The following is an 11,985-nucleotide window of genomic DNA, read 5'->3' as shown; positions in this document are numbered from 1 at the left end:
AACGTTGAGCTACAATCTAATTTCATTTTTGCGTGCAAGACGTTTTCATTGAATCATTATGTAGGTACAAACAGTTTAATGTTACGCTGGCTTACAATAATAAAAATAAGAGAAAAAACGTTTTTGTTAAAACAGGTTACTTGGCGTCAAAAGTTGAAGATGTTTTAGTGCACATGCATGTCGTGAAACTTTCAAAAATGATGATACACACTTAAGTGTGTGTGTGTGTGTGGGGGGGAGTTGTGTAAAAGTGAGTAGAAGCAGAAAGGGGTGAAAAAAGGGGGGGGGCTCCAAAAAGGGGGGCGAGGAGGAGAAGGGCTGTGTGGAGTTGAAGGAGGGAGGAGTCAAGCGGGGGAAGGAGCAGCTGGAGTTGCACACTTGGTCGTCTCTTCGCGAAAAAGAAAAAGGCGCACGAAACTCCACAACAGCGCCAGTGGGACGCGCCGCCACGCGACGCGCGCACTCTTCTTCTTCTTCTTCTTCTTCTTCTTTCTTTTCCGCGTGTCCGCCCGCACATTTTGGGTGGACGCTCGCTTGTCCGACGGCCCGCGAAGGGAGCAAAGAAGAAGACACGAAAGAAGAAGGAGAAAAGGAGGAGGAGGAGGACGACGACGACGACGACCAACTCTGGCCGCGCCGTTTGGGAGTTTCAGCGTGGAAAAGAAAAAGCCCGAGGAGGAGGAGAAAGAGAAAGAGAAGAAGACGGAGGAGGAGGAGGAGGGAGAGAGAGAGAGAGAGAGGAAGAAGACGAAGAGGTCCCGGGCTCCTCCAGAGGCGCATCTGCACCCCACCTGAAGAGGGAGGAACCCCCCAAAAAGTGGCCACAAAGACGCTCAAGTAAGTCTCGCCGGATTGCACGCGCGTTGACGCACTTTTTTTCCTTTCTTCTGAAGCTCTCGAAAGTTGCGCTAAAAGTTGACTTGGGAGCAAGTTTGCTGCGCGCTTTCAATGCAAACAAAGTTTTGCAGCAGAAAACGAGACGCTTTTAATTCATGTTTTGTGTCAGGAAAAAAAAGGGGGAGGAAGTGCTTTGGAGCAGATGCAACTTTTTGGACGCGCGATTGTGTGTGCGTGTGCGTGTGTGTGTGGAGAGTGTGCAGAGCATGTGTGTGTCGTGTGGGGGCCGCATGTGTGATCATATTTCACTCTGTGTGTGTGTGTGTGTGCGCGCGCGCATGTTTCTGACTTGTTGAAACCATTAAGAGGAAAACACACACACACACACACAATGTAATTCATCCATTTCTGAGTTTGAGTTGCATGCGTTTGTGTGTGTGTTTTGTGTTTGTAGTGTGCTGGAAGGTTAAGAAGACGACCGCCATCGTCAAGCAGTAGACGAGAATAACGCTCATGATTGCAATTATGATTCTTAGTTGCGCTTGGTTGCATTTTTGTGTGTGTGTGTGTGTGTGTGTGTGTGCTTCTGGCATGTGGAAACTATTAAGCAGAACACACACGTGCACACACCATGTATCACGGCACCGTTTTAATTATTGTTGTTTTTATTGCATTAAAATTATTATTAGTAGCAGTAGGTTAAAGTTGAGAGGACTCAACCAAGCCGCGCGCGCGCGCGCGCGTGTGTGACACTTGTTTTTCCACACTCGCACATGTAGCTCACACTATTTGCAATATTATTATTATTATTATTATTATTATTAGTTGCAGTTCAAACTAGTTTGACAAATGTGCAGCTGTGCTTTAATTGTGTGTGAAAACATGACCAAGAATACACACACACACACGCGCGCGCGCGCACGCACTCGCGCTGTGTGTGTCACAAGCGCTCGTTGAGATGATTGTTATAGTTGGAGTTAAAAGTAGTCCAGTGACTAAAATATTCACTTGACACTTTTGCCAATTTTGTAATCACTTTGTAGTCACTGGAGAAAAAAAAAAAGGACCATGAAAAGGAATTCATAGACGTCGTTGCCACAGCTTAAGAAAAATCAAATGCGTCTTACGGTGATGCCTTCTTTTTTTTTCTTTCTTTCTTATTTTTTTTCATCCTTTTTTTTTTTTTTTTTTTGCATTCTGCTTGTGTCCAAAATTGCAATCGTCCCAATTGCAAAGTCAGGAATGTGAGATGGCAGCCTTGCGCCACTCACGCGTGTGTTTACTCGCAAGGGGCCAAGTTTATGTTCATTTATTTTGGGGGGCGGTGGGGGGGGGGGGTGTTGGTCGTCCACATGAAAAGCGTCCACATGTGGAGATATTTGGTTTGAAAGTGGCGGCCAGCTGCTTCACATTTGATGCGCTCGCTGGCTTCTCTTCTCGGCTTTCCTCGTGCGAGAGTCGCCGGCAACACACAGCGCACTTCTCCTTTTCACACCTGCGTGGCGTGGGCCATTTGCAAAAAATAAAGAATTAAAAAAAAAAAAAAAAATCCCCCTTTCGGTATCTTTGAGGAGAGGATTACTTGCTTTTTTTTTTTTTTTTTTACTCCAAAAAACGCTCAGCATTGAATTGAGGCATCTCAAGTTGTCAGAGTGCAAGTCCAGTGGAGGCTTCAAATGACAACATTTCAACTATATTTGAGTGCACTCAAATTGTATTTATTTGCGCTCGTTTAAATAATAGTTCAATTCCGCTTTTTTTGGAGTGGGGGGGGGGTGAATGACTTCTCGTGCAGCAGGTCGGGTCGACACATTTTTAAAGTTTAGAATATAAAATGACAGCAACTATTAGAAAGATACAATTGTCCTTTTATTTTTATTTGTGCTCTTTCCTGTTTTAATAGATACATATTTATTTATTTTTCATGGCTAAACATGCCCTTAAAATGTCCTTTCCATGTGCCTACACACACACACAAAAAAAAAACGTGACAGCACATAATCAGTAGCACACGCCGCAAAATATTCGAGCTAAAAGTAAAACTCAATTTGTGTCGTCGTGATCATCGTCATAATGACAAGCAAAAAATATGCCCTTGAATCGAGCACATACATGTCGACTTGAGCCGTTTGGCTTAAGGGCTGCAGGAGTCAAGGTGACTGCTGTCAAACAGGTGCACCCCCCCCCCCCCCCGCTCGACCCCACCGCAAAAAAAAAAAAAACATCTCGTGTCGTTGGGCCGGTGATGAATGCGTCTGCGTTCAAGGTGACAATCGCCACATTTTTTTTTTTTTTGGGGGGGGGGGACACCGACATCATAGCAATATTGCCGATAGCGTTTATCTCAACTTGAAAAGTCCAAATGATGCAGAGTTTGCGCTCGGGCCCCTCCCGCCCGTGCCCCCGCAGAATGGAGGCTGTCATGTTAATGCGAGGAGGTGACATTCTATTAGCTTCTTGAGCTATGGCCTCTGCTCGCGCACGCGCACGCGCGCGTGGAGGAGCGCGTATCAGGCGAGGGGCCCTAATGAGACCCGTTGTCTTGCTAATGCTTTGCTTGCGTTGTGTGAAGGAAGTTGACTTTCCTTTTGAGATAATGACGTGCTTGTCGCCGCTTGTTTGTTGTTTGTCGTAATGATGCAGCGCGCCTCCATTTGGTGCGGGGGGGGGGGGGGGTGTTCTGCAGGTGAAGCGCCACGATGGGGACGCACCATAGTTGAGCCCCTCGCTGGCAAGAAATAGTTTATCGTCACTTTGAGGGAAGGAAAAGAAGATGCGTTTGCGCAGATTTCCACAAAAGAGGCCACGTGTGCTTGCTTCAAGCTGTTGACTGTTAATGACTTTTTAATAAAGACCGGAAAGGAACTGCGTTGCATAAAAAGATGAGAGAATGTAACAAATTGGGGGGTGGGGCGGGGCCTGTTGCTGTACAAGTTGCTCCTTGTGAGTGTTATCATTTTAACCTAATAGTGCAATCGCCAAACTCATTTTAACTTACTGTCACAATATCAATGAAAAACAAAGAAACAATATGATGATAAAAGTAGCGTTTTATTGTTTGCTAGTGTCAGTGCACCCATCGGTTGAATGTTGTGAAATTTCTTGCGTTTATTTCTCACAAGTTTGAGCGTTTGCCAAAGTGAGCGCGGCTCTCCTTGCCCACGCGCGAGGGCATGGCGGGACCTTCCTCTGGCTTTGATGTGCCCGCAGAACAAGACGAGCGGACGTAGCGAGCGGCTGAAAAGTGTCCAAAAGCGTGCGCGCTTGGAAGTAGGGGTGCATCGGGGTTGGGGGGGGGGTCGGGGGGCACCTCCTTGGCCCGCTAATCCCCCGGCCGGCCTCGCCTGCCGTCCCTTCAGGGCATGCCTCAGATCTTCCTCCGCGCGGACCGGCCCGGCTAAGACGGCCCATTTAATATGCTATGTGTTCCCCCCTCCGACCTCCGCCCCTCGTTGTCCCTGAGCGGGGCCCCGACCGACGCGCCCCCGCCCCCCCAACCTTCAAGGTTGCCGCTAAAGGCGCCTTTCAAGCCGGGCGATGTCTTTGGATAAGGTGCGCGGCGTCATTTCAGATACGGCGGCGAGTTCTTGCGCCTGCTTTTGCCCGGCGTGACCTTTTTGCTTGAAAAGCAGCCAGAGTGGCAGTCAGAGGACACGCCGACCTCCGCCAAGGCTGGCCAAAATGGCATCTTCTTTCCTCGCGCGCACCCGCACTTTTTGCTCTCTTTGGGTAATTCGCAAAGATGCCACAAGACGGCGCCAAAGGCCTGCCTCGCAGAAAAGCAGTAATGGCTGTCAAGGAAAGGAAATATGAAAACGGTCAAAAACACAACTTGTAGGTTTTTTTTTGAGGGGTGGGCTAAAAAGTCATTGAAGTTTAACTTTAAAAAACGAATTATTGACGTTTGTGGCAACGATGTCCGCGCAACAAAAAAAACATTAAAACAATTTGCTGAGTTGTTTTTACGTCAAATCTTTAAGTTAGGGGACAATACAAGGACAAAATGACGTAAAGTCGTATTTCTTGGCTGTGAAATGCAGGAAAGCTGATTTCCATAACAGCAAAATTTGAAATATTTTGTCGAATATCCCAACTTCAAATTACATCAAAGTTTGTTGCCGTGAGATTTGGAATGGACTCGACTTTTTTTTTTTTTTTTAAAACATTTTTTTTTTATTTTTGCAGCTTAGGTCTATCGAGGCCCTTTTTTTTTTTTTTTTTTTTTTTTGGCGCTTCCGTTTGCCAGCGATGCCGTCAGGTCGCAGTTTGCGCACGTTCGCGCGTGCTAGCACGCTAGCGTCGCCGCCCGAGCGACAACAGGAAATGTCGTTTGAGTAGCCCGCCTTGTTGAGGTGAAGTGTTTGGCTTTGGGGTGGGGGGGGGGGGGCCCCATTTGTCGAGTGCCGACAATGCAAAACGGAGGTTCGGGGGGGTCGGCGCTTGTTTTTGCACATGTGCTCTTGTGTCGTCTTTGGCAGGAGCAGCCTGGAAGGGAGGGGTTTTTTTTTTTGGGGGGGGGGGGGGGTTCATGAGGTTGAGTATGTATGGAAATGAACTAGTGTCAATGTTATATATTGTGCATTTTTCATATGTTGGATGTATGCCTTTCAGGGGCGGGGCCAAGTGAGCAATGTCCGGAGCTCGATTTGGTTAGTTTGCCTGTGGGCGACATTTGTTGCATAACAGCCCAAGTCTTTGACACCAAATAGAACCGAGAAAATGTTCTTAATCCTCGCCTTGTCATGAGCAACATTGACATACAGTAGCCTAGTGGGCCTAAAGTCTTGGTCAAAAATGAGCTTTTATTTCAAAACGGACTGCGCAGTTTGAGTCGTGACAGTGTTGAAAGATGTTATTTCGTTTTCCGGCACGGGCTCATTGACTGATTGATTGTCAATTCTATGCGCAATTTGTTCAACACAACTGAGCTGAAATTAGGCAGTGATCCCCCCCCCCCCCCCCCCCCCCTCAGAGCACTCGTTTGTTCTCGTAACACAAAGTCGTTTTCATGGAGTTGGGCGTTGAAGGCCCAACTTTGTCGTTCATTTTGGAGCCTTGTCGCATCCCCAAGTGGAAGTGAATGCGGGGCCCGTTGCCGGGGGGGTGGGGGGGGGGGGGGCGAGGAATACCTGAAAGGAGCCGGCCCCCGCTTTTTTCCCCGCTGTTCATTTCCGCACAGGTTAGAGCAGGTTCGCTGACGCGGGCGGGCGGGCGGGCGAGCGTCTGTCTTCAGCCGCGCCTCGTCGTCCTCCACTCCAAGAAACAAAAGAAGAACTCAACTATCGTAGCAAACTTCTGCCCCCAGCTCATCGCCCCCCCCCAACCCCCCCGCCTTTGACAGCACTCTATTTGAAGACTAATCGTTTTTTCTCATGCAAAGCATGCTGTTTTAAGGGGGGGGGCAAGGTTGGGGTTGGCTAAGGGGGGGGGATTGTGTTTTAACAATACTCCACGGGGAGTGAGGAACTGGGTTTTGGGGATGGTGCTGTGTGGGGAAGGGGGTGCGGGGGGGGGGGGGGGGGATACCTCTCTGCTTTGCTCTGCAGACAAAGCCCAGTTCCTTTCAGGGCTGTGTGAGGGGGAGGGGGCACTTTGGGGTGTGTCGGGGAAAGGCGGGGGGGGGGCGCCCTCCAAGTTCCTTGAAAGAGACGGAGACATTTTTAATCACAGTTTGTCATCATGCCGCCTGAACTTTATGGCAAAATTGTGGGGGAGGCCTCACGCTGACAGGCAAAAATGTACCAAGAAGCAAAAAAACATTCATGTGTTCACAGGGAACCCCCGCCCTGCCCCCCCCCTCCAAAAAAAATCTTTAAAAAAATGGCCTCCCCTAGTCTGATCAGTTTTGTGTTTATTAAAAACGTATGTAGCGGCTCAAATGGGCTTTTTTTTCCCCTTTGTCGTTTTCACAAAGTGAAACACGGAAGCATTTCTTCTCTGGAAATGTCAAATCAAGTCAGACAGGGGGTGCGCCGCCTTTGTCAGGATGTCGAAGGGGGTACTTGGCTTAGGAAGTTTGGGTACAACTTTCATTCTTTAGCAGTTCACATTTATTTTGTTGACCTTATGATCCATTAGTCTGTGCGTGTGTGTGTGTGTGTGTGTGTGGGGGGGGTGCACGGGGGATGCGGCGCGCCATTTTTATTGCGATGTTGACGAGGGAGAATGGATGAAAAAGTTTGGAAAAGGCCGACTTTATCACTTTATTTATTGTGTTGACTTTATGTTCAGTCCACACAGAGCAGGGGGTGCACCAACTGTGCGTAGAATAGGGGGTGCACCATTAAGTAGGTTGCCTCGGATTCCAAAGTTTGGGAAAGACACTGTCAGTCTTTTGCTCTTTATATTTGTTTTGTTGGCCCCAAGTTCCATCAGTACAGATGGGGAGGGGGTGCGCCAGCTTTATTTTGATGGGATCCGTGGCCTCAAAATGTTTGTGAATGATTGTCCGACAAGCTTGACACTTTTTGTTGACCTTTTGGTCATTGTGGCAATTACAGTCACTCACGCTGACATGTTGAAGGAGGTGCACTGATTATGTCATAGTTTTGTTTTGTTGACTTTATGCCCAAATAAGGACATAAATGTTGAAGGGGTGTGCTAACTCTGTAGACGTGTTGAAGACGGTGTTGTCGGGAATGACCGACTTACATATGTCATCATTTTGTTGGTATCAGTCCATGTGTAGGAGGAGGTGTGCACAAGAAAGAGGGTGCGCCCCATCAGTTGGGATGTTGAAAGGGCTGCACGGCTTCAAAGTTGCAGCAAATACTGCTTGTACATTTTTCGCCTTGTTCATTATGTCGACATCATTCCATATGAACGAAGGGGTGCGCGGTGGGTGGGGGTGGGGGGGTTCGGGGGCACGCCACCTCTGTTAGGAGGCAGCTTTGTTGGAATGTGCGTCTTATGATGAAAGTCACAAATTCATTCTATTCCCACTCTCACCTTATGTGGATGTTGTAAAAAGCTTCCGTGGCCACCAAGATGTCCATTTGTCAAAGGTGGCTGACTACCCCCCCCCCCCCCCATACGCCCACGCACCCCCCACTGATTCCTCAACTTTTCCCCCACATGTGCGCCCGGTCATTGTCTGGACCCGGGCAGGACATTAGTCACCGCTGCCTCTGGGAGTCCTGAGTGAGACCCCGAGGAGCCAGGCTCAGGTTGGGGCGCGTGGTGTTGCCTACTGTATGTTGCGGGTCAAATTGACCCATTTTTTTTTACCCCCGCCCCCCCCCCCCACACACACACACACACAAAATAAAAAGCGGGAAATGTGTGATGCAAAGTGAGTGTGTGGGAGAAGGCCCACTAAGGGAGGTGTGGTGGGGGGGGGGGACGTGGGGGCGGGGGGGGGGCGGGGGTTAGTGAGTCGAGTGGAGTGTGTAGCTGCACCTCGGGGCTCAGCAGTGTGTAAGCCCCTCACTAGCACCCCCCAAAGCTGCTTTCACAAAGAGATTTACAAGACAGCTCTCCGGTGTGTTGGGCTGCCCTGCATGATAAGTGGGCGACTCGCAGCTAGCCGGCTAGCCAGCTAGCTAGCGTGCGTGTGTGCGTTCACAAAAAATTGACCTTTTTTTTTTTTTTTTTTTTTTTTTTGCGTGTGTCTGTGTGAAGGCACGTTGACAAGGCATCCCCTTAGCTTTTAGAATTATTTATAAAGCTTTTGTGTGTGTGGCGCCTCTAAGTCTCTGTCTCCTCCCATTAGCGGGCACCGCTCTACCTGTGCGCCTCCTTTCTTTCTTTCTTTCTTTCTTTCTCTCTGTATTTTTGTGCCACCAAAAGGCCCCCCGGCAGCGCCACGTGGGTCTTCATTCTCAAGACTAAAATACGTTCGCTTGACAAATGGGACCTCGACATACAAGTTAGCCAACTTAGACGTTTTTCCAGATATGAACAATTTCTCGGTCTCCTTTTGTTTTTTGTTTCTGTTTATTCTCGAGTTGTGAGCCAAAAACTGCGGCTGCAAACTTGACAACAAGCAGCAGCTTGGCAGATCAAGAGCGAGTCCCCCCTCCCCAAAAAAAATGGTCTTGTCGATTTGTCTTGCAAAAGTTGGCTAGCTTAATGCTAACATGCAGTGCAAAACACCTTAGACAGGCTAACACAAATAGCATCAGTGCAGTCATTATAAAGCCAGCACGGTGCGACGGTTTGCGGTTGCGTCGCCACCTGTTGCTTGGGCGCACACTTGCCAGCCCCTAAATGACTTTTTAACGCGGAACCAAACTTTTTTTTTTTTTTTTTGTTCCCCACCCCGCCTTCCGTTTGGTCTTATTCCCGCTCGGCATGTGGTTTTGTCATCCCCAAAGTGACTTGAGAGAGGCCCCGAGAAGTCTGCGCCGGCCCGCCGCATATGGCGTGCGTTATGGGCTAATCCGCTGCCGCTTCCCCTCCGGCTTTCCCCCCTCCCCGCCCTCGCCGCACGTTTTTGCCGAGCTTTATGTTAATGTCGCTTTTATTGAAACAAGCTGCCCTGTGATTAGAGAGCCGCATGCGACGCTGCGACAGCTCTGTCATCCCTCTGGCATTTGTGGGGGTTGTGCTGGTAGGGGGGGGGGGGGATCAATGCAAACCAGCTAACGCGGGCTAATAAGCCATTAGCGCCGGCATTTCCATACGAGGGCCTGCAGGACTTGCAAAGCGGCGGCGGCCGATTGCGCGGGTGAGCGATGAGGCCGTCGTCGGGGTGCGAGGGCGGGCCGGCTTATTATCCCGCGCTCGACTTGCAATTAACCCGCACGACCTCATTAGCGCAACCTCGTCCTCCGCTTCTCCGACGTCGGCTTCGGTCTGTCCGGCGTGCCGCAGCAAATACGCCCCCGCGCGTAGCCGCAGCGAGTGGAAAAACCGCGGGTGTTGCAATCGCCACACTTTTGCTTCAACCACTCCACTTCTCTCCAGGGGCGTCGCACCCGTCGAGACACCCACACTTTTCATGGGCTGCTGGATGTCGGGCCGTTCTCTCTTTTTGTTTTTGTGCGTGCGCCTCGCGGCTTCCCCGGTACGCCGCCGAGACGTTTTGATGGCTTTCCCAGTGTGCACGCACGTGTGTGTGTGTGTGTTCAGGTGGGGTGCAGCGAATCCCCGGAGACCCCCACTGTGTGTGCGTGCAAGTCGGCGTAAGGCAAGCAAAGGGAGAGCGGCGTCTCCAAAGTGGCGCTGGGCTTTTGATGTGCGCGCACCTCCGCCGCCGTCGCTTCCGAGCCGCCGGAGGAGTCGCGCGCGCCCGCGCTGGGGGTCTCACAGGATTTGCTTCACAAACACACACACACACACACAAACACGCGCGCGCTCGCATGCACATCATTAAAGCAACAACTAACTTTGGGAGTAACTAAAGGCGACTGAAGGAGTAACTTGAGGCAACTTATGGAAAAATTGAAGGCAACCTAAGTGTAAGGTAATCTAATGGAAGGAGTAAGTCAAGGCAATTTCGGGAGTAACTTGAAGCAACTCGAGGAAAACGTTTAAGGCTACTTAAGAAATAGCTTCAGACATATTCGAATGTCGGTTAAGGTGTTTGGAGGCGCAGCTTCAAGCAAGGCAAGCTAAGGAGTAGCTAACCTAAGTCAAGCTAGCACGCGGTTTGCGGCTTCTCGCTCGGCAGGAATGTCGGCCGGCGCCGTCTCGGAGCAGATAACGTGAACGTGCGGCCGGAGCAAAGTCATCGCTCTCGGCACGCTCGGAATGCCAAAGCCGCCGTTTACCCCCTGGAAGGTTTCCCATCCGTGCAGGAAGCGCAACATTAAAGGCCCCCCCCCATCCCCCCCCCCGCCCCCACCTTCCCCCCTTTTCCCGCCGCATTCCTTCAGAATGCCGGGCTTCGTCGGGCATTCCTTTGCATCCCGACGGCTTGCACCGCGGGCCGCCCGCACGCGTTTGGGCGGGGCTCGATCACGCCGCGGCCCGGCGGCCAGACTTGGACTCCACGGCTTCATCTGCTCCAATTTGAAAGCCGTTAATGCGCTTGAAATGACGCCGGCGCGGGAATTAATAAGAGCCAATAAAGCCGGCTGCCGGGGCATCCGGTCCAGTCTTTAAGTCAACATTATGACTTCTTGTTGTGGGGGGGCGGGGGGGGGATCGCTTGATGAATCGCGGAGGCGCTGGGGAAGAGCTCATTTCTCACTTAGCCTTCCTGATGGGGCGAGCTAATAGGCCCTGGACTGATTGTCTGCCGCCGTGATTATTGCGCATTATGGCAGCCCCCCCCCACCGCCCCCACCGGCACTTGTTGTCGGGGCCCCTCGGCCTCGGAGACGCTCGCTCGCTCGACGTCGCCATTAATCACGCTGCCGCGCAAGTCCGCCAGAGTATCTCAAAGGCTGCTCGAGGCGTAAACGAAGGCAAGAAAAGCCTCCGAGTCACTTGATGGAGTAACCGCATGCAACCGTCACGGAAGGAAAAACGTCAAGAGTAACGGAAGGCAGCATAAGCACTATTTTAAGGCAATTTGAGGACTGTTGAAGGTCATTTGAAGAGTAGTGTGAGGCAACGAAAGCGCAGTCATGCAAATCAACCTAAATACAAATTGAAGGCACCTGAAGGATTCATTTAAGGAATCTATTAAGGCAACTCGATGAGTCACTAAGGCCAACTTAACTTAAGGCAACTTAAACATTGAGTTCAGGCAAAATCTTAAGACAATATAACAAATAAGGGGACTTATTGAGTAATTTCAGGATCATGTAAGGAGAAACAGAAGGCAATTTAATATTTGCTGAAAGGAGTAGCTTCATGCAGGTTACTTTAGGAGCATCTTAAGGCGGGCATTCGAAAGGGGCTGAAATTGACGTCAAAGTGCCCTCGGGCTCGCATTGCCGACGTCACCGTGACCAAAGCCGGAAAAAAGGTGAGCCGTGACCGAGGGCACTTTGAGGTCAATTCAGTCGCCAGCAGGGGGCGCTGTTGGATATCAACTATGAAAACGGGCCACGTCACCCGCTGCCTGACACAAATTGCCGGCCGGCGAAAACTTTCCCAAGGACCTTCGTGATGTTTTGCTCCAGTGGCAATCTGCATTTTGCGCCAGCGCAGCGCTGAATAAGCAATTCTGCAAGCCGTCAGGAAAGTGTGGCATCAAAGGCGAGCGGCCCAAAATAGATAAATAATACTTGAATACGCTTTGCCGCCGAGTCGGCG

At 50.4% G+C, this 11,985-nt stretch overlaps 1 protein-coding gene across 1 annotated transcript in view; it reads left to right on the top strand.

The window, feature by feature from the left end:
- The first annotated feature begins 307 nt into the window (after positions 1-307).
- gli3 (GLI family zinc finger 3) overlaps positions 308-11,985 on the top strand; it is an 84,926-nt gene continuing 73,248 nt past the window's right edge. Inside the window, exon 1 of the mRNA XM_086020737.1 lies at positions 308-837. The gene's annotated coding sequence lies outside the window, so the exon portion shown is untranslated. The remainder of the gene's footprint in view (positions 838-11,985) is intronic.

This window comes from Filicampus tigris, chromosome 21 (genome assembly GCF_054856515.1).
Source record: "Filicampus tigris isolate MCC_2025a chromosome 21, RoL_Ftig_1.0, whole genome shotgun sequence".
Lineage (NCBI taxonomy): Eukaryota > Metazoa > Chordata > Actinopteri > Syngnathiformes > Syngnathidae > Filicampus > Filicampus tigris.
The sequence above is the reverse complement of the archived record's forward strand: the minus strand, read 5'-3'. Positions and strand labels throughout refer to the sequence as shown.